Source organism: Elephas maximus, chromosome 26 (genome assembly GCF_024166365.1).
Source record: "Elephas maximus indicus isolate mEleMax1 chromosome 26, mEleMax1 primary haplotype, whole genome shotgun sequence".
NCBI lineage: Eukaryota > Metazoa > Chordata > Mammalia > Proboscidea > Elephantidae > Elephas > Elephas maximus.
The window spans coordinates 38,257,378-38,280,780 of record NC_064844.1 but is presented as its reverse complement, the minus strand read 5'-3'; the positions used below and the strand labels follow the sequence as shown (position 1 = coordinate 38,280,780).

Here is a 23,403-nt window from a genome sequence, read left to right as displayed (position 1 = left end):
TGTACTTGTGCTGGTGCAAAAACACAGCTTTGCACATGTACAATGTGTCAGCTTTGTATTTTTGCGTTAAAACACATAGTTTTACATACATAATAATATATGTATATTACATGTGTCAGAGTAGATGTGGTTCATAGATACAGCATCTTCTCTTTCTCTGTCTCCTTTTCTTTATCATTTTTTCCCTGCCACTCTTCCTCTCAGTGTATATATACTATCACAGCCTGGGAAGAAAAACAACAGGCTGAGGAGGTACTTGTTCAAATTTCTCTCCTGACAGGACATTTGTTCTGATTTTCTTTCTCCAGGTCTGAGGGTTGAGTTCTTGCCTACCTTCAGCAGAAGTCTTATTAGGACCCAGTTACATTACATCAGCATGTACAGAGATTGTCACAGGAGAAATCAACACTGGTGAAAATATCAGGCATGCCTCTTAATTTAACCCACACAAAAACTCTGCAGTCATAAAGGGTGAGCAAGATGGCTAGTGTTTTGAGTCCCCAAGCTCCAAACTCCTTGGCTTTGAGGAGAGGGACTAAGATGCTTTGTGGAGGAAGATGGGCTAAATGTATGTCATGCAGGTGTGTGGTTGTTATTGGGATGTCTGCAGTGACTGGCCCAATGCCTGTCACTACTTCTTTTTCCCAGGCTGCCCAGTCTCCCAGCATGGCTAGAAAGCCCGAGGAGCACACAGTGGGCAATGGCCCCAGCATCCACAGGTCACGTATGTGCCTCCTGTCTGCTTCCCACTCAGCCTCTGGTCTGGATTCTGAGATGAAAGGAGGACAGGGTAGTGGGGCTCTTTAGAATTCAGCATCTTGAAGATGACTCGAGAGAGGTCAGCTGGGCAGCTGGGCCTGACCAACAGTTTAAGAGAGAGCAAGGCTGTCCTGAACTCACCTCAGTAAATACCTGTTTCCATCCCCAGATAGACAATATCTCAAAACAGCTTGAGTGTTTTCCTGGGCTGTCTCCCAGGGTTCCCACAGAGATGGGGCAAGCAGCACTTCTTTAAAACCTCTGTGGCCACTTCCTGAGTGGGAGTGAAGGTTTTTTTCTTTTTCCTCACCCCCATCTGTGCCCAGGCTACGAGTGGGAGTGGTGTGAGTCAGGTTTGGGGCTGCTGCAGATTGGCCCCAGTGCCCATGCTCTCCAAGCCTGGAGAGCGGGAAAACAGCTAGATCGGGCACCACCCTGGTGGGGCTACTCTGCCTCTCCTCTTTCTTTCTGACCACCCAGACTAGCTCTCTGTCTCTCTCTCCCCCTCGAAGGCATTTCCGCTGCTGAACCCTGCAGCAGCCAGGTGTAACAGCATTGTTGTGTGTGTCATCACTTCCCTGAATTCCACACTTGGCTCTCTTTTCAGCCTTTAAAGAAGTTTGTGTGTGTGTGTGTGTGTGTGTGTGTGTGTGTAGAGGAATGGGGGTAAGAGGAGTTATTCTAAAGGATTTTCTGAGAGGACATAAGAGGAATCCTACTCTCCTCACATATTGATTTCAGACTGCCCTTCTGAGAAATAGAAACCCCAGCCCAGACAGTGAAAGGGATGCCCAGTATGTGGCACCAGGAGGGGCTGGGATCAGTCTCCCCCCAGGATGCCGGGCCACACTGCTGTCTGGCCTGTGAAGGTTCAAACAGGCAAGGAAATGTAGCCCGGAAAGCATGGTACGGTGATCACTTCTAGGGCCTCTCCAGGCTCTTAGGGAGAAGCGAGGGGCTTCGGGCTGGAGATGGAAAAAGTCCTTTCCTTGCTGCGGCCCCGCCCGAGGTCTGGTCGGGGAGGCGGGGACTCCAAGAGGCGGTGGGGCGGCCCCTGGTTTGCTTCTTAACCCTCTTGGATAGGCCAGGTATGGCCCAACTTCCTGGCGGGTCGAGATCCTGTCCAGCATGGCAGGCGGTGTGGAGGCTGCGTGGAGCCTCAGAGTCCGTTAACGAAGACGCAGGCGAGGGGTTTAGTGACCTCGGGGCGACTCCTGCCTCCAAGGGCCGAGGCCTGAGCCTTGAGGAGCTCGCAGCCTCTCTCCAACCCGGCTCCTGAGCTGCAGACTCCCTCAGCTGCAGCTCAGGAGTCGCTGGTGCCTCCTGCGAGTCTTCCTGCCATAGCGCCGCCTGCGCACGCCGTGCGAGAGACGCGCCACAGCCTGCGGTCCCTGCTCCCGCGCCTCCCCACGGTCCAGGCCCGCTCAGGTCCCCGAGCCTTGAGATCCTGATAGTCGATGCGAGCAATTCACTCGTCTCTGACGGAGAGAGATACATCTGTATTCAGGACCAGAAATCCTGCAAAGGCGGTGGAAGCAGCTCGCCCCTGCCCGGCGAGCGAGTGGCGAGGACGCCCCGAGGCAGCGCTTTCCCGGAACCGCTCACCTCGTGCCGCCGCTGGCTTCCTGGTCCAGATCTCCCGTTTCTTCCTGAGCAGAGCCCTGAAACACTCGCCCAGCTTCCCCCTCCTGCTCCGGGAGAAAGGAAAGAAGCCCGCTGCCGGACTCTCTTTGTGGGTACAACCTCAGTGGCGCACACAGCCCGAAAAGGGAAGCTTGAATATAGATGCTTATTGGCACATGCCTGTAAACTCTACAACTCAATAACTCTCAGCACTTACCTAAACCCCTTCCCCAGGTTTCCTACATCTACATCATACAGGTCGGACTCCTCAATCCATTTCTCTCTCCCTCTCTGTCAGCCCCTTTATCTCCTCTAGTCCTCATTTCCCCCATGTTCTCTCACATTCACCTGTTACATAGCCTAGTCACAACCTGTACATTTTTGTGGAAAACATGTCAAACGGATGCCTCCAACTCACAGCCTTTTCATACACACACTATTTTTATCTCATCTTACCACACACTATGACCTCTTGGCTCCATGTCTACAAGCCTGACTCCCAGAAGCCTGTTGACTCTCTGATGTTCTTGGGCAGTGGTTAGGGTGACTGGGTTCCGACCTGGATATTGTCGGTGGTGGGGTTGCTGTCCAGAGCTCTTTCAAGAAAGTCGGAATACGCCTCTGAAGCACTTTAACACCCACAGGCCATTCATACAGGTTTCATCCCTTGTGTGCAGGGTATGTTACTCTGTTGAGCTCGGTGCCCAGATTGGCAGGCTGCAACCAGCTGGGCTTGCATGACTCTTTTGTACATACCCACACAGTGCTAGGTCTGAGGCCAGCCAGTATTAGTCTGCCTGGTTGGGAGTAGCAGAGTCACTTACCCAAATAAGTGCTTAGGAGAGAAAGTGAGAGAGGGGAGGAGGGGAAAGAAGGAAGAGAGAATAATTGGAGATGTTTCTTTCCTCACTCTGGGGAAGAACTCAGAGATGAGAGCCATTTCCAGTTTGTAAGTGTCTTACCGAGAGGATCCCCCACCTCACCCAGTCTGGCCCTCCCTGTGGGTGGCCAGGCTGTGAAGCAGCAGCCAGAGCTCTCTGGGCTCTTCCTTACCTCATTTATGTTGGGCCACAGGTCTTCCAGCACCTCTTTGCCCCAAGGGGTATGTGTCCCCTCCACCAGGTCAACTGCAGAGCAGTTGTTGGCCTTTCTCCTGGTTAAGCCTAACTCGGAGAACGGGTGGAGGGGGCTGGGTCCTGGGCCATGTGAGGATGCTCCCAGAGAGAGGATTCAGGGTTCCATGAACTGCTGGCCAGTTTCTATAATATACTCCATGGCTCCCATGGCCTGATGCCATTTTGTTCAGTTGAACAGTTAGTGCCCTGCCACTAGGCCCCAGTACTTGCTAGAGTGAGGTGTTGTTTAAAGTCACCCTGTTGCCTTTCTCCACACCCAGGCTGTAAACTTGGATGGGTAGAGACTCTGTCCTCCAATTATCATTCAGTGTTGCCCACTGGGATGGGCTCACTGTAGATGCTTAATGCATTCTGAAGGAACTGGAAAGTGCCTCCCTGCCACGCCCCACAGAGAATATTGGGAAATCCCACCTTCCTTGAAATTAAGTTGGTATCTCCAAGACAGGGACTGCTATTGGGAAAGAGTGGCTGGACCATTGAGGGCCAGCTCAGGACCAGAGAGCCCTCTGTCCTTTGAGACACAAGCCACCTGTCTGGTTCCCTGCTCATGGGGAGGACATGCCTGAAACATTCAAACTAGACTTTAGAGATAGAGAAATAGAGAGGCCTCTGCATCTGGGGCAGCTGATTTACAAGATAAGGACTGCTGTTTGGAGCCCATGAAGGGGTGCCAGAGAGAGCCCATACCCTTGTTCTTCCTGGCTCAAATTTCTCTTCACAAAGTGGGCACTGTCTAAAGAGCCTCCAATCATGAGGGCAGTTTCAGATGCCTAACTGCCATGAGGTCCAGAGGAAGTGGGAAAAGGGCTGAGTTTTGTGTTCTGTACTACTGGCCTTCATAAGATTTCCCTCATGTAAATACAGGTGTGTGTGTGTGCCTGTGTTTATTACTTATGTGGTATAACTTATATAAGGTAAACAATATACATCTCAAGTATACAGCTTGATGCATTAAAAATTTATTTTTGTAAAAATATACATAATACATTTGTCAATTCAATATTTTTGATGTTTAAAAAAACTTTTTATTTTTACTTATGTATATGCCATGTAATGACCACCCAGATCAAGGTATGGAACGTTTCCATCACCTCAGTAGATTCTTTCATATCTTTTTGCAGTCAATACCTGCCCTGTATTCTAATTTCTATCACCATAGATTAGCTTTGCCTACTTTGAACTTCATTTAAGTAGGACATATAACATGTATTCTTTTGTGTGTTGTTTCTTCTGAACAACATAATGCTTTTGATATTTGCTTGTCTTGTTACAGGCATCATTCTTTTTTTTTTTTAAATACTCTTATTTTTGCTGTTGTTGAGAATATACACAGCAAAAAATACACCAATTCAAGTTTCTACATGTACCTTCAGTGTCATCGATTACATTCTTCAAATTGTGCAACCATTCGACCCCTCCTTTTCTGAGTTGTTCCTCCCCTGTTAACAAACTCACTGCCCCCTAAGGTTCCTGTCTAATCTTTTGAGTGGCTGTTGTGGATTTGATGCCATATACATAGATCTTAAAAGAGCATAATGCTCAAGTCAGATATTCTTTACTGGTTAAGCTAAACTATTGTTTGATTTTAAGAAGACTTCAGAGGATATTTTTGGTTGAAGCTTTAAAGATTATCTCAGGGCAATAGTTTTGGGGGTTCAAACAACATTCATTTCTTTTTTATTGCTTTGTAATATCCCACAATTTGCTTATCCATTCACCTGTTGATGGACATTTGTGTCATTTCCAGTTTGGGGATATTGTAAATAAGGGTGCTATCAACATTTTGTTACATGTCTTTTTGTGAAAGACATTTCATTAGTCTTGGGTATATATCTCTGAGTAGGCATATGTTCAACATTAGATTTGGCTAAACAGTTTTCCAAGGTGGTAGAACAAACTACAGTGCGATAAAGACAGACAGATATGCTGTAAGAGTGTCTTTCCTTATAGATCCAAACCAAAACACCAAACCTGTTGCCACTGAGTTGATTCAGACTCATGGTGATACCATATGTTACAGAGTAGAACTGGTCCATAGAGTTTTCTCGGCTGTAATCTTTACAGGAGCATGCCTTTCTTCTGTGGTTCTGCTGGGTGGGGTTTGAACCACCAACCTTTAGGTTAGTGATGAAGCACAAACCGTTTGTACCACCTAGGGACATTTTTCTAATAGATAGCATTCTCTAAAGACCACTATGTACCTCCAGTTATTACTGCTACTGTTATTATTTTTTTGAAATAAAAAATCAATTTAATATATTTTATACTGTTTCTGGGAAACCCTGGTGGCGAAGTGGTTAAGTGCTACAGCTGCTAACCAAGAGATCGACAGTTCGAATCCGCCAGGCACTCCTTGGAAGCCCTATGGTGCAGTTCTACTCAGTCCTGTAGGGTTGCTATGAGTCAGAATTGACTCAACGGCAGTGGGTTTTATGCTGTTTCTGAGTTTCTTGTTTAAAAAATATCTTATTGTGCTTTAGGTGAAGGTCTACAGAACAAAATAGTTTCCCATTCAACAATTTGTACACAGAATGTTCCAAAACATTGATCACAGTCCCCTCAACGTGTCAGCCTCTCCCCATTTCTGCCCTGGGTTCCCTGTTACCTTTTCTCCAGTTTTACTACCCTTTCCTGCATTCTTGGCTTTGTTTTAGGGCAGATTTTTCTCTTTTGGTATCATATAATTAACTGTTGTAAGGAGCTCATTTCTCTAGGGTGTTATTGTTTATTTTGGAGGCCTGTCTATTGTTTAGCTGAAAGGTGGTCTCCTGGGAATGGCTTCTGTTCTCTGTTAGAAGGGTGTCTTAGGGCCATAGTCTTAGGTGTTCTGCCAGTGTCTATCAGACCAGTAAGCGTGGTCTTTTTTTATGGATTTAATTTTTGTTCTACATTTTTCTCCTGCTGTGCCTGGGACTGTTTATTGTGGTCCTGGTTAGAGAGAGCGATTATGGTAGCCAGCTACCATCTAATTTTTCTGATCTTGGAATCAGGTAGGCTGTGGTTCATGTGGTCCATTAGTCCTTTAGACTAACTGACCCTTGAGTCGTCAGATTTCTCCATTCTTCTTTGCACTGGCCAGGATGAGACCAGTAGTTGTATCTTAAATGGCCGCTTGCAAGCTTTTAAGACCCTGCATGCTATTCGCTAAAATAAAAGGTAGAACATTGTCTTTATGAACGATGTTATGCCCATTAACATAGATATCCCCCGAGTCTGTGGTCCTCAGCCTTCAAGTGTAGCAACTTTGCCCTGTGAGGTGTTTGGTTATGTCTAGGAAGTTTCCATGACTATATCCCTTGTGTGTTCTATTGTCTATTTGAATATACATGCAGCACCTACAAATATGTAGTAATATCTGCAACTCGACCTGTATCTGCAGGTGGGTGTGTTCCCTTGCACCCTCCTACTCTTCTTTAGCATACCTCTCTACTTACGCATCCACTCATAGATTATCATTTGTTAATATTATTGTTGTAGGGTTGTTATGTTATGGTAATTACTGTTACCATATTTATTTTTGCGTTCCTCACAGTGCCTTCCTTTACCTTTGTCCTATTGTGCTGACTTCTCCCCTATTGTGTAATGTCTTTGGATTCACCAGTATTAACATGTGTCTCCTTTCTAGTTGGTATTTTCTCTCCCTCCCCCTCTCATCCCTGGTAACCACCAAAGAATTTTTTTTTTGGTATATATGTAGCCCTTTTCTTGATTGTTTATAGTAGCAGTCTTATACAATATTTGTCCCTTTGTGATTGACTTATTCATTCAGCATAATGTCCTTCAAGTTCATCCATGTTGTGAGATGTTTTGCGGATTCATTGTTCTTTATCGTTGGGTAGTATTTCATTGTGTGTATGTACCACACTTTGTTTATCCATTCACCTATTGATGGGTACTTGGGCTATTTCCATCTTTTTGCTATTGTGAATAGTGCTGCAATGAACAGGGGAGTGCATATGTCTATCCGTATCACAGCTCTTATGTCCCTGGGGTATATATTTAGGAGTGGGATTGCTGGATCATATGGTATTTCTATTTCTAGCTTTTTAGGGAAGCACCACACCATTTTCCTTAGTGGTTGTACCATTTTACCAACAGTGTATAAGAGCTCCAGTCTCTCCAAAACCTCACTGGCATTTGTTGTTTTCTTTATTAGTGCCATAGTTGTCTGGGTGAGATGGTAGTTCATTGTAGTCTTGATTTGCACCTCTCTGATGGCTAATGATTGCAAGCATTTCTTCATGTGTTTGTTTGCTGCCTGAATGCCTTCTTTAGTGAAGTGCTTATTCATATCTTTTGTCCATTTTTAAATTGGATTGTTCACCTTTTTGTTATTTAGGTGTTGTTTTCTATACATTTTAGAGATTAGCCCCTTGTCAGATATATCATAGCCAAAATTTTTTCCCAGTCTGTAAGTTCTCTTTTTATTTTTTTTTGAGAAGTCTTTTGTTGAGCATAGGTGTTTAATTTTTAGGAGGTCCCATTTATCCAGTTTATCTTCTGGTGGTTGTGTTTTAAATTATTACTATTATTATTAAAGAAGGAACAGTTATCACTTATTAAGCACTTATTTTGTGCAAGGGACTTTACATGTATCATCTCATGTCATTTTAATGACAAACCTAAGGCTTATACTGTTCTCATTTTACAGATGTGGAAACTGAGGCTCAGAGTAGTTAAATAACTTGCTGAAGATTCCCAGTTAATAAGTGACATCTTGACTTTGGAGCCCCAAGTTTCACCTCTGTTTGTTCCTGCAAGGTCAGGAAGTCCTTCCTTCCATCTGACCAAATCTAACTGCTATTTAAGAGACCCATTTCCTGTCACCCTTGGGTCCTCTCCACATACCTCTTCACACACAGGCTTGAGATTTGTGTACACAAACATTTGCACACATACTTTCTCTTTCACAGCCATGCACACTCACTGTGAAGAAGAAGGACATGGTAACCAATTCACTGAAAACCTCAGAGCTCACCAAGCCCTGGGCTCATCAATCTGATGTTGCCCCCTCAGGGAATTTACAGGAGAAGATTTGACCAGGGACCAGTCTGTTTCTAGAGGCTACAGGAGAGAATTCAATAGAGACCATCCTTCTCTAGGAATGGAGAAGTGTTGGTCCTCCTCCCAGCATGCTGAACCAAGCCCACAGTTGGCTTCAGGACCATCAACCTGGCTCCCTCCATCTGCAGGGTTCATTCAAGGATGCTCATCTTCTTCTAGAAGGAGGTTATAGTCTGGAGGTATTACTCCTTGTAATGTGCAGGGAGAGAGCAGAAAGTCTGGAGAACGGTTCTTCCGGGGCAGAGTGCTCAACATGCCCTGACAGGAAATGTTGACTCTGGGAAGGACAGCCAACAGCCTTCTCCCCAGGACCTTGTCCTGAGGATGTTGTTGCCAAGTGTCCAAACCCCTGGGCTTGACTGAGAAGAGTGTGGCTGCCCCTGTGGGTGGAGGCCATATGTAGGCATTATACTCTATGCAAGCAGTCCCTCCTTAGGCCCCTCGTTAGACTAATTGAGGCCTTACTGGGCTCTGGGTTTGTAATTGGGGGTAATTGCTGACAGGCTGCTGAGGTGGTACAAACATGCTCTTTTTAGGGAAGCAGTAATTAGGATTTGGGGGCTTTGGGTAGGGGGAGTCCAGGATCTTGGTCTGCCCTGTTTCAGGCACAGTTTGTTCCTGGCCTCTTGCTTGGAGCCAGCACTTCTGAAGAATGGGGCCTTGTAGCATATCTGAACAGGAAGGGACCCCCTCATGTGCGTGATGGGGATTCAGGCTCAGAGATATTCAAGGTTTACTCTGGGCCACAGAGGTAGTTAGTGCAGATGAAAAGAAAGTCCTGATGTCTGGTACTGTCATTTACACACACCACCAACTGGCTGGGAGGCACCATGGCAGAGTGTGTACATGACAGACCTGCTTAACACAGACCTGTGGTGTTCCAACTCTTATTGATGCCAGCCTGGGAACTTACGGAACCTTGCTGGACTTCAGAGTTTTAAAATTTGATCCTTTTTTGAATAGACTATGTATCCACACACACACACACACACACACACACATATATCCATGTGGAGCCCTGGTGGCACAGTAGTTAAGTGTTCAGCTGCTAACCAAAAGGTTGGCAGTTCAAATTCGCCAGCTGCTCCTTGGAAACCCTATGGGGCAGTTCTACTCTATCTTGTAGGGTCACTGTAAGTCGGAATCGACTTGACGACATGTGCATATATCCACATGGACCAAAAATAAAAATATGGAAGGTTTACAGTGGAAAGATTTCCTTTTGCTATGTCCTTTCCACAGAGGCAGTCAGGGACCCTAGTCTCATGTATATCATTCTAGACAGAATTTATGCACATGAACCACATATACATTCCCCTTCACTTTTTTGTACAGGTGGCGGCATCTAGTACACAGTGTTCTGCACTTTGGGAATCTTTCCACATCAGTGCATTCCGTTTTTAGAGCTGCATGGTATTTCACTGTGGTAATAGACTGTCATTTATTTAATCTGGTTGGACATTCGGGTTGTTTCCAATCCTTTGTTTTTATAAACAATACTGCAGTGTATAATCTAGAATATAACTAATTTCATAGTTTGTACGTATATCTGTAAAAAAAATTTCTAGAAATATAAGAGCTGGGTCAAAAGGTATATGTGTTTATAGCTTTGACAGATGTTGCCACAGTACTGTTCTTAGAGGTTGAAGCAGTGCATGGGATTTCTGTTCCCCCACAGCCTCACTAACACGAATCTTTCTTTTTAAGAAATAAACCTTAGGGATATAGTGTAGAACCTCTTTGTACCCTTCCCTGATACCTTTCTGCCCCTGTCTCTCTTTATCGTCATGCTAAACCTGGTGCTTAACATTCTCATACCTATTTTTACACTTGTACTACATGTGTATCCACTCCTGGGCAATGCCTAGTATTGTTTTGTGCTTCACAACTTTATATAAATGATATCCTGCTGTTCCAGAAAGACACATGCTTGCTTTTTTCATTCAGCTTTATGTTTGTGAGAAGGTTCCTGGTTGATACACAGAGACGTGCCTCATTCATTTTCACTGCCATGCACCATTCCATTGTATGAACACACCATAGTTTATTTATCCATGCTCCCATTGAGGAATGTTGGGATACTTTCAGTTCTTTACTATCATCAGTAGTGCTGCTTTGGATGTTCATAAGTGCTGTTAGTGCTTATGAACATAGAATAGCTAAAGAGAATGGAAGAAATGATAAAGTAAAAGAGCTGAATAGAAGATTTCAGAGGGTAGCTTGGGAAGACAAAGTAAAGTATTATAATGAAATGTGCTAAGACCTGGAGTTAGAAAACTGAAAGGGAAGAATATGCTTGGCGTTTCTCAAGCTGAAAGAACTGAAGAAAAAATTCAAGCCTCGCATTACAATTTTGAAGGATTCTATGGGCAAAACATTGAATGACACAGGAAGCATCAAAAGAAGATGGAAGTAATACATACAGTCACTGTGCCAAAAATAATTGGTTGACATTCAACCATTTCAGGAAGTCATATGATCAAGACCCGATGGTATTGAAAGAAGCCTAGGCTGTACTAAAGGCATTGGTGAAAAACAAGGCTCCGGGAATTGATGGAATACCAAGTGAGATGTTTCAACAAACAGATGCAGCGCTGGATGTGCTCACTCATCTATGCCAAGAAATTTGGAAGACAGCTACATGGCCAACCGACTGGAAGAGATCCATATTTGTGCCCATTCCAAAGAAAGGTGATCCAACAGAATGTGGAAATTATCGAACAATATCATTAATATCACACACAGTTAAAATTTTGCTGAAGATAATTAAAAAATGGTTGCAGCAGTATATTGACAGGGAACTGCCAGAAATTCAAGCTGGATTCAGAAGAGAATGTGGAATGAGGGATATCATTGGGGCTGTCAGTTGGATCATGGCTGAAAGTGGAGAATACCAGAAAGATGTTTACCTGTGTTTTATTGACACTGCAAAGGCATTCCACTATGTGGATCATAATAAATTATGGATAACATTGTGAAGAATGGGAATTCTGTAACACTTAATTGTGCTCATGCGGAACCTGTACATAGACCAAGAGGTAGTTGTTAGAACAGAACAAGGGGATACTGCATGGTTTAAAATCAGGAAAGATGTGCGTCAGGACCATATCCTTTCACCATGCTTATTCAATTTGTATGCTGAGCAAATAATCTGAGAATCTGAACTATATGAATGTCTTAGTGCTGCTGTAATAGAAATACCACAAGTGAATAGCTTTAACAAACAGAAGTTTATTCTCTCACAGTCTAGTGGGCTAGAAATCCAAATTCAGGGCATCAGCTCCAGGGGAAGGCTTTCTCTGTCAGCTCTGTAGGAAGGTCCTTGCCGTCAAATCTTTCCCTGGATTAGGAGCTTCTCTGCACAGGTACCTTGGGTTCAAAGGATGCACTCTGTTCTTGGTACTTCTTTCTTGGTGGTATGAGGTCCCCCCTCTCTGCTTGCTTCCCTTTCTTCTCATCTCTTGTAAGATAAAAGGTGATGCAGGCCACACTCCAGGGAAACTCCCTTTATATTGGATCAGGGATGTGACCTTAGTAAGGGTGTTACAATCCCACCCTAATCCTCTTTAACATGAAATTATAATCACAAAATGGGGGACAACCACACAATACTAGGAATCAAATTGACACATATTTTTGGGGGACACAATTCAATCCATGACAATGAAGAAGAACGCAGCATCAGGATTGGAGGCAGACTTATTAATAACTTGTAATATGCAGATGACACAACCTTGCTTGCTGAAAGTGAAGAGGACTTGAAGCACTTATGGATGAAGATCAAAGATTACAGCCTTCAGTATGGATTACGCCTCAACATGAAGGAAACAAAAATCCTCACGACTGGGCCAGTAAGCAACATCATGATAAATGGTGAAAATATAGAAATTGTAAAGATTTCATTTTACTTGGATCCACAATCAATGCCCATGGAAGCAGCAGTCAAGAAATCAAATGCCGCATTGCAATTGGGCAAATCTGCCGCAAAAGACCTCTTTAAAGTGTTGAAAAGCAAAGAAGTTACTTTGAGGACTAAGGTGTGCCTGGCCTAAGCCATGATATTTTCAGTCACTTCATATGCATGTGAAAGCTGGACAATGAACAAGGAAGACTGAAGAGTTGAATTCTTTGAATGATGGTGTTAATGAAGAATATTGAACATACCATGGGCTCCCAGAAAAAAGAGCAAGTCTGTCTTGGAAGTACAGCCAGAATGCTCCTTAGAAGCAAAGATGGCGAGATTTCATCACACATACTTTGGACATGTTATCAGTAGGGACCAGTCCCTGGAGATTGACCTCATCCTTAATAAGGTACAGAGTCAGTGAAAAAGAGGAAGACCCTCAACAAGATGGATTGTCACAGTGTCTACAACAATAGGCTCAAACATAACAATGACTGTGAGGATGGCATAGGACCAGGCAGTTTTTCATTCTGTTGTACCTAGGGCCTGGGAGGCTAGATGAACACCTGAGTTGGGACTGATTCGATGGCACCCAACAACAACAACCGTGCTCACGTGCTAGAGTTTTACCAAGAAGTAGAGGCGCTGGATCAAAAGGGTACAGGCAACTTAAACTTTACTAGCCATTGCAAACAGGGCCTTATCTGCTTCTTCTGTAAAACAGAGAGAGCACCTATACCTGGGAAGTCAGTGCTGATAAGTGGGAGGTTATCCAGTGGAGTGGGAGAGAATGTGGGCTCAGGTTTCAGTAGACCTAGGCATAAATCCTGGATTTTGACCTACTTGCTGTGTAACTTTGAGCCTGTTATCTAGCCTGTCTGTACCTCAGTATTCTCATCTGCAAAATGGTTATGATAATATCTATCTCTGAGGGCTCTTGAGAAGATTAAATGAGATACAGTGTCTGGCATAGAAAAAGTATTAAAACCCCCCAGTAATTACTATTATTAACCTTATTATTATTTTTGTGTCTTTAATCTCTTTGTTTTTCGACCTGGTACTATGGTGAGTTTCAAACCTATAGAATAGAATGAACCTCCATCTTGTTTCCTCTATACCTCCACTCATTTCTTTGCCCTTGTGCCACTGGTTTATTTTGAAACCAATCCCAGACATAATATCATTTTGTTCATGAACATTTCAGTTTATGTCTTTTAAATATAAGAACTTAAAAAAAGCAGGGCCATGCAAGTGGCCATTCAAGGTACAACAATTGATCTCTAGGAAGAAGGGGAGTCCGGAATAGCAGGAGGATATGGAACGTGAGGCTAATTGCCTCCATGAACAACTGCCTCCTTTTGCCATGAGGCTGGAAGAACTGAATGGTGTCCAGCTAGCATTACTGAACTTTTTGATCGAAGATTGTATAAAAGAATCCTGATCAAAAGGGGGAAAATGCAGATCACCATTTCAAATTCTCATGGAATCCAGTCTTTCTGGAGCCATGGAGGCTAGATGAACACCTGAAAATATTGCCCTGAGATAATCTTTAAACCTTAATCCAAAAATATCCCCTGAAGCCTTCTTAAAACCAAACAACAGTTTAGACTAAGTTGTAAAGAATGACTGCCTTGAGCATTATGCTCTTTTAAGATCCATCTATATGGGATCAAATTGACAACAGATGGGAAATTTAGGGGGCAGTCAGTGTATGTTAATGTGGGAGAAATATTTCAGAAAAGGAGGGTAAGAATGGTTGACAACTTGAAGAATGTAATCAATGTCACTTAATTGTACATGTATAAACAGTTGAATTGGTGTATGTTCTGCTGTGCATATTCTCAGCAATGACATCAAAAATGAAATAAAACATAAAGAAAGCATAGCCACCATCACATCTTAAAAATTGTGAGCAATGTCTTAATACCATAAAGTATTCAGTTAATGTTCAGATTTTCTCAGTTGCCTCAAAACTTTTTTATAATTGGTTCTTTGAATGAGGATCCAAACAAAATCCACGCATTATGTTTGGTTAATGTATCTCGTAAGTTTCTTTTAATCTATAGATGTTTTTTCTTCTCCTTCTCTCTTTTTTTTATCTCCTTGCAGTGTGTGTTTTTTTTAGTGTGTGTGTCTGTTAAAATGTGTCCTATAGAGGTTCTCCTGGTCTGGATTTTGCTGATCGCATCCTTGTGTCGTCCTTTAACTTGCTCCTCTATCCTCTGTATTTTCTATATTTTGATAGATCTGGAGGCTTGGTTAGATTCAGACTTGAAACTTGGGCAAGAACACTTCGTCAATAGTGTTGTGCAGTCCTAGGAGGCGCTAATATCTGATTGTTTCTTTTTTTGGAATTTTAACAGCCATTGATGATCACTGCCTAGAGTCATTATTTATTACGGTTTGCAAAATGGTGATATTCTAATTTTATTATTCTTTCTTCATTAATTAGCTGGAATATTCCATAAAGAGGAACTTTTCTTCATCAACCACTTGGTTGCTCTGAGGTAGAGTACATGATGGACAAGCTGGAAGAATGCTGGATTCTCCTTAAATTTAATGACAGTGAGAATGAGACTCATTGATCATTTAGGAAATGGCTGATTTTATGAGTTCTGAAAGATATTAGGTAATGTCTTCTACTCAGAGAAAGACAGGAAAGAAAGAAAAGAATGAATGGATATACCAATTCGCCATCACATCATTCACTTCTTCGGATATATTTATTGAACCTCTTCCCTCTGCAGTAGCTGTTCTTGGTATGGGGGATGCAGAGAGGATTTCTTCCTACAGGTGATGGTGATACAAAAACTCCAGGTGATAGGTACTCAGCCTGTACAAGCTTCCCAAGCCCAAGACACAGGGGCCATAGAGGGATGAAGAAGAAAGGAGGGATTTCTTGATGAGTAAACTGGGGAAGCTTCACTGGAGAGGCCACAATGGGGCTCAACTACCCACCAATGCCATTGCAGGTGCTGGGAGCCAGAGGCCAGCATTTCGTTGCTTTAGTAAAGGGCATTTTCAGCTGAGTTTTTGAGAGGTGCCCAGGTATGTGCCAAGAGCTCTGGCAGACATAAGGATACGTCTAGTTTCTGCTCTTAAAGAGTTTTCTGGATGGGAAGAAAAACAGCATACACTTGACACACAATAGATCATCAAGTACTGGGTATAATCCAACAAACTTTTATTGAGTGTCTACTGTATGCCAGGACCATGGCTCTGAATGTGAGTTAGACATGGACCTAATTCTTCAACCAGCCATTTGGCCATCTAGCATATCTATGTTCTGTGTGCTTTATCCTTGCATTCCCCTGTTCTCATCCAAAAGGTCAGCAGTTCGAATCCACCAGCCACTCTTTGAAAACCCTGTGGGGCAGTTCTACTCTGTCCTATACAGTTGCTATAAATCGGAATTGACTCAAGGGCAATGGGTGTGGTATGGTATTCTTTTATGTGAAGGTGTAGTTGGGAAGGGATTAGACAGTTATCAGTCACTGACACTTTGGTATGAATTAGCCAAGGATTTTAATTCTAGTTCCGTGGGAAGTAGAAACTGGGAGTGGGAGGGAATTTAGGACAGGTGTTAGGGGTGCACATGAGTGTACTTATGGGTAGTGAGAAGTCAGCTTGTACAGGAGAGAAATTCAGGATGAGAGAGGATCTTGGGCAGCTCTAAGGCACCTGGGAAGCTCTAAGGCAAAGGATGCAGGTTGTCCCACCAGGGTCTTAGGTGGTAGAAGGACGGCTCTCCCCAGTGTGCTAGGCATGACTCACGCCCTGGGTGTAGGATGTGGACCCAGGGCAGTGCATTCCTTTGGGAGGGAAGTGGGGCTCTCCCAAGCATGGGCGGGCTTCCTTGCTTTGTACCGCGCTTCTTTCCTGTGGATGGGTGCAGGAAGCAGGGCCGGGACCAGGCCGGGAGGGTGTAATCTTTATTCTCGGCTCAGGATGCTAACGGGGAACCAGAACCCGCATGCTGGGGCCTCCAGCTCTGGCATCAAAGTGCAGGTGTGTGAGTATGAGTACTAAAGTGTGCACCCAGGGGCCCCAGCCAGGGCCGATAGGCGGGTGGGCTCGCCATTTTCCTGCCCCCTTTTTTTTTTCTATTGTGAAAATATAGGTAGCACCACATTTGGCAATTCAACACTTTTCATATATATAATTGAATTAGATCAACTAAATCAGTCATGCTCTACAACCATTGCCAATGTCCTTTGACAAGTTTCTCATCCCCATAAGCAAAAACTCAGTACTTCCTGAACAATAATTCCCCCAGTCCATCTCCCTCCCCTCTCACCCCTGATAACCACTGTTAAACTCTAATCTCTATATATTTACCTAATCTAGGTATTTCATATTAGTGAGATCATACATTATTTGTCCTTTTGTGATTTATTTCACTTAGCATAAAGTTTTCAAGATTCATCCATGTCATAACGTGTATCAGAACTTCATTTCTCTTCATGGCTGAGTAATAGTCCACTGTATGAATGTACTACGTTTTATTTATCCATTAATCTGTTGATGGACACTTGGGTTGTTTCCATCTTTTGGCTATTGTGAATAATACCACAATGAACATTGATGTACATGTGTCTATTCACATGGCTGATTTCAAGTCTCTTGGGTATACTTAAGAGTGGAATTGCTGGGTCATATGGTGGCTCTATGTTTAGCTTTTTGAGGAACTGCCTGTTTTCCACGGCAGCTGTACCATTATGCATTCTCACCAGCAATAAATGAGGGTTCTGATTTCTGCACATCCTCGCTAACGTTTGTTATTTTCTTTCTTAATTAAAAAAAAAAATATCTTAGCCATCATAATGGGAGTGAAGTGGTATCTCATTGTGGTTTCGATTTGCATCTCCCTACTGGCTGATGATGTTGAGCATATTTCTAAGTGCTTGTTGGCCATTTGAATATCCTCTTTGGTGAATTTTGGTCGGATACTTTGCTCATTTTTCGATTGGGTTGTCTTTGTCTTGTTAAATACTATGAGTCTTTAAAAAATATATTATGAATATTAAACTCTTATTGAATATATGATTACAAAAAAATTTCTCTCAGTCTGTAGGTTGTCTCTCCACTTTGTTGACAAAGTCTTTTGATATACAGAAGCTTTTAATTTTCATGAAGTTTCATTTCCCTATTTTGTTTTTTATTGCTTGTGCTTTCAGTGTCATATCTAATCTGTTGTTGATGACTAAGTCCCAAAACATTAACTTATATTTTCTTCTAAGAGTTTTATGGTTTTAGGTTGTACACGTAGGTCTCTGATTCATTTTGAGTTTTTTTTTTTTTTAATATTTGTGAAGCATGAGTTTAACTTCATTCTTTTGCATGTGGAGATCCAGTTGTCCCAGCACTATTTATTAAAGAGACTATTCTTTCCCCATTTGATGGATTTAGTGCCTTTGTTGAATCCTCAAATTTATATGGAACTGCAAGGGCCACAATTAGCCAAAGCAATCTCGAAAAAGAAGAACAGAGTAGGAGGACTCTCACTTTCCGATCTCAAAACATATTATAAACCTATTGTAATCAAAACAGCCTGGTACTGGTATAATCATAGGCATATAGACCAATGGAATAGAATTGAGAGTCCAGAGTTAAGTGTGCACATCTTCTTGCCTTCTTGATGCCTGTCTTAGTCATCTAGTGATGCTATAACAGAAATACCACAAGTGGATGGCTTTAACAAAGAGAATTTTATTTCCTCACAGTAAAGTAGGCTAAAAGTCCATATTCAAGGTGTCACCTCCAGGAGAAGATTTTCTTTCTCTCTCTCTCTCTGTCGGCTCTGGAGGAAGGTCCTTGCCCTCAATCTTCCCATGGTCGGGGAGCTTCTCAGGCACAGGGACCCCTGGTCAAAAGGACGCGGTCTGCTCCTGGTGCTGCTTTCTTGGTAGTATGAAGTCCTCATGTCTCTCTGCTCACTTCTTTCTTTTATATCTCAAGAGATTGCCTTAAGACACAATCCAATCTTGTAGATTGAGTCCTGCCTCACTAATGCAGCTGCCGCCCCATCCTCCCTCATTAATATCATAGAGGCAGGATTTACAACATATAGGAAAATCACACAATACTGGGCATTATGGCCCAGCCAAATTGATACACATGTTTTTGGGGGGACATAATTCAATCCATGACAATGCCCATAAGCAAGCCCATGGTCCCTGGCTGTCCCACAAAGCTAGACCCACAAGCTCTCACTGCCACCCCTCTGCCAACATTTGCTTAGGATGCCTGTCCCAGGAAAGGAATAAACCATCTGCCTTGAAATGGTGGGACAAAATGTTTTACCAGTGGCTGCTTTCAAGTAGTGTAACAGGGTCTTTTAAGGCCAAAAGAAGGCATAGCTAATGGTGGGATGGGGAGGAATTTTTTAGTTAGGGGTGACTTTGGGGGAAAGTCCAGATGACTATGCACGCTCACATGAACAAACACACACACAGACACATGCACATCCCTCCAAAAAAAACCAAACCCGCTGCCATTGAGTGGATTCCGACTAATGGTAGCCCTATAGGACAGGGTAGAACTGCACCATAGGGTTTCCAAGGAGCACCTGGTGGATTTGAACTGCCAATCTTTTGGTTAGCAGCCATAGTTCCTAACCACTGCACCACCAGGTTTTCACACACACACACACACACACACACACACACCCCTCTTTTTTTCTTCAATCTGAGTTTTAAGAAAACTGCCTAATAGTCTGTGCTTACCAAGCACTTACTGATATTTCTCCATTTTTTAGGTCTGGAAAGGGGATTTCTGTTAAGATCCCACTGGGTTATCTTTGGCTCCTGGGGCTTTGGGGTAAGGAGTTTGCAAACTTTAAACTACAGCAGGCTTCTGGAAGGATGAAACTTCTACCACATACATGAATTTGTTTGGAACTGGCTGCCCCCCTAGAGTTTGCCTTTAGACACCACACCATGGTTGGCAGAATTTATCTCCAGATGGTGCATTCATTCATTAATTGATTCATGCATTCAAAACAAACATATCCAGGGCCTCTCCTTTGTACCAGCCCTGTGCTAGGCCCAGGGATTTGGAGAAGAAGGTCTTGTTTTTGTTTCTGGGAAAGTGTAGTAAACAAATGTAATATAGTGTAAATACTGTGATTGGGGAAGGCTGAGGGCTGTGGAAGCATGAGAGACGCCTTTTGGAAGGAGATGATGCTGGGGTTAAGTTTTGAGGGATGAGTATGGGCCAAGGAAGGGGTGGGGAAGGCATTCCAGTAAGAGAAAGCCTATGAGTAAAAACCCAGAGCTGAGAGAGGTGATGGTGTGCCCAGGGAACCACCTGGAGGGAGATAAGCCTGGAGAGGTTGACAAGGTCTATATCACAGACAGCTTAGGGCACAGTTCTGAGGGGGTTGGACTTTATCCTGAGGTCATTAGATGTCACTGAGTGGGAGTGAAAGGAAAGGTTTGTGTGTTAGGAAGATGATTCTCGGTACAGCTGATGACGCCAGGCCTGAAAGATGAAAGATGATGGGCCTGCACTGAGGAAGGAGCAGTAAATAGAGATGAGGACACATGTTAGGAGACATTTAGGAGGTGGAATCTATGAGACTTGGTGACCGATTAGATGTGGGAGTGAGGAGGAGTCAAGAACAACTCCCAGGTTTCTGACTTATCAGCTGGGTGTATGGTGTGACCATTCGCTGAGAGAGGGAAGGCTGGAAGCACAGGTTTTTTTGTGGGAGGGGATTACCTCTGTGTAGAGCATGTTGGTGCCTGAGGGATATCTGAATGGAGATGTCTGGGAGAGAGAGGGACATGTGGGTCTCGACTCAGGAGAGAGGTTTGGGAGTCCTTGGTCGATAGATGGGGCAGGATGAAGTCACCCAGAGAAGACGTGGAGAGAGAGAGGAGAACATTAATGAGAAGAGATGGGTAAAGTTGGAGAAGGCTGCGTAATTGACTGAGAAGGAATAGCAAAGAAATGAGAGGTGACAGAGCGTGTGATGTGGCAGAAGCTTTGGGAAGACAGTGGCTCAGCACCTACTCAAGATCCTCCCTCAGAGCCACCTTTCCTGGCTTCCCAGCCCCGGAGCATTCTCCCCTTCATGGGCACTCTCCCAGGGGTGCTGGCAAAGTCTTTCTGGTGGTGTTGCGGTAGACTAGTTATGGGGTAGAGGTGGGAGCTTCTTATGTGTTTTAAATACTTATAGTTACAATTTATGCAACTCTCATTAGGAGTCAATTACTTTACATACATTGTCATTTAATCTTCAAACAACTCTTTTCAGATATAAATTTTTCCCACTTTATAAATGAGGAAACTGTGGCTCAGAGAGGTTAAGCATCTTGTCCGAGGTCATACAGCTAGGTAGACCTGGAGCTGCGATGTGGAGTCAGGTTTTGTGGTTACGTATATCTCAAGATTTTTCACTGCCCTGTGTTTTTTCTCTTAATGCATGTTTAACAGTGGCTGCGTCCTGGGTTGGCATCCTGGTCTGGCCTGGCTCTCCCACACCCTCCAAGCCTCCAGGCCACGGGGGCTTCAGAAGAGATCTGTATACCAAATTAGCCCCAAAGACAACATGCTTTTGACAAAGAAAGAGGAGGCCCAGGCACAGCCCAGGCCTGCGATGGGAAGGGCTTCCCGAGAATCAGTAGGGAACTTCCTTCTGGGAAAGCCAGGAGAGGGGCAGTTCCTCTTCTGGGCCCATCAGGGAGTCAGGGCCCCAGCTGTTTCTGCCTGGCCACCCGTAGCCCTGAGCGCCTGCCGGAGACAGGAGGCCTTGCCTGCTCACTGCCCATTGTCCCAGCACTGCAGTGCCGCTTCCCATGCGCCTCCTGTTTACACAGGAAGCCCCTGCTCTGGGATGCCACCTCCCTCTCCCAGTGCTGTAAGGACTGGCTCAAAGCTAGAATCCCTTACAGGCAGCTCCAGTGAGTGAGGATTTGAGGAAGTTATCACTGCTCGGTGACTTTAAAAAATAGTATAGCTGAATGGGTAAAAGCACAGTCTTGGAGTGTTATTGCCTAGGTTTGAATCTGGCCACTCATTAGCTGTATGACCTTGAACATTCACAATAACTCGATAAGTGTAGATTCCTCCTCTCTAAGATGAATGGTATTATTGCAACCCATTTCACAGGTTTGATGTAAGGATAAACAAAATATGGTTGTAAAGTGCCTGGAGTGTAGTATGAGCTCAATAAATCATACCCATACCCACTGCCATCGAGTTGATTCTGACTCATAGCAACCCTATAGGACAGAGTAGAACTGCCTCATAGATTTTCCAAGGAGTGCCTGGTGGATTTGAACTGCCGTAGCAGCCGTAGCACTTAATCAGTATGCCACCAGGGTTTCCCAATAAATTATAGATCTCACTATTATTGTTGTTACTTGTTCTTTACCTCCCACTTTTAGCTTGTTCCAAATTTTACCTGCACTCCAATTGCAGGTGATATTTTAAAAATAATGGACCAAAGCACTTAGAAAAAGAAATAAAAGGTATTCAAACTGAGAAATTAGAAGTAAAACTATCTCTCCTTGCAGATTACATGACCCTATATATAAAATCCCAAAGAATCCATAAGAAAGCTATTTGTGCTAATCAATAAATTCAGCAAAGTTACAAGGTGAACACACAAAAATCACTTGGGTTTCTATACACCAACAACGAGCAATCTGAAAACGGAATTAACAATTGCATTTACAATAGCATCTAAAACAATAAAATATCTAGGAATAAATTTAACCAGGGAGGTGAAAGACTTGTACACTGAAAACTATAAAACATTGTTGAAAGAAATTAAAGAAGACCTAAATAAATGGAAAGATATATTCTGTGTGCATGGATTGGAGACTTAATATTGTTAAGATGTCAGTACTACTCAAAGCAGTCTATACAATTGGCACAATTCCTATTAAAATTCCAATAGTCCTCTTTGCAGAAGTGGAAAAGCCAATCCTCAAATTTATGTGAAATTTCAAGGGAGCCCTGAATAACCAAAGCAATCTTGAAAAAGAAGAACAAAGTAGGAGGATTCATACTTACTGATTTAAAATATACTATAAAGCTACAGTAATCAAAACAATCTGGTATTGGTATAAGGATAGACATAGAGGTCAATGGAATAGAATGGAAAGTCCAGAGATAAACTCACACGTTTATGGCGAATTGATTTTTGACAAGGGTGCTTGGTGCATTCAATAGGGTAAGAACACTCTCTTCAATAATGGCGGTAGGACAACTGGATCTTCACATCCAAAAAAATAAAGCTGGGTCCATACCTCACACCACATGCAAAAATCAACTCAAAATGGATATACAAAAATTAACTCAAAATAAATCAAAGACCTAAACTCAAGAACTAAAACCATAAAACTCTTTTTTTTTAAATATATTTTTTTGTGCTTTTGGTGAAGGTTTACACAACAGTTTAGGTTCCCTTTCAGCAATTTCTACACAAATCGTTCAGTGACATTGGTTACATTCTTCACAATGTGTGAACCTTCTCATTATTTCTGTTCTGGTTTTTCCATTTCCATTCATCTAGTTTCCATGCCCCCTTACTTGCTCATCAAAGTAATTGTTGACCATTTGATCTCATATAGATGATTTTTCAAAGGAGCACAGTACTCTTGGGGGATATTCTTTATTTTGTGAGCCAATCTGTTATTTAGCTAAACGGTGACCTTTGGGGCTAGTTTTTGTTTAAGGTTTAAAGAATATCTCAGGGCAATAGTCTCAGGGAACCCTCCAATCTCAACTGGTCCAGTAAATCTTTTTTTTTTTTTTTAAGGAATATGAGGTTCTGTTACACATTTTTCTCCCATTCTGTCAGGATCTATCTATCGTGGCCCTGATCAGAATGGTCAGTAGTGGTAGCTGGGCGCCATGTAATTCTTCTGGGCTCAGGGTAGATGAGGCTGAAGTTTGTGTAGAATG

General features: G+C 43.1%; 1 pseudogene; it reads right to left on the bottom strand.

Moving 5' to 3' along the window:
* Window positions 1-1,680: 1,680 nt before the first annotated feature.
* The window catches only part of LOC126067938 (uncharacterized), a 31,404-nt pseudogene continuing 9,681 nt past the window's right edge, over window positions 1,681-23,403 (bottom strand).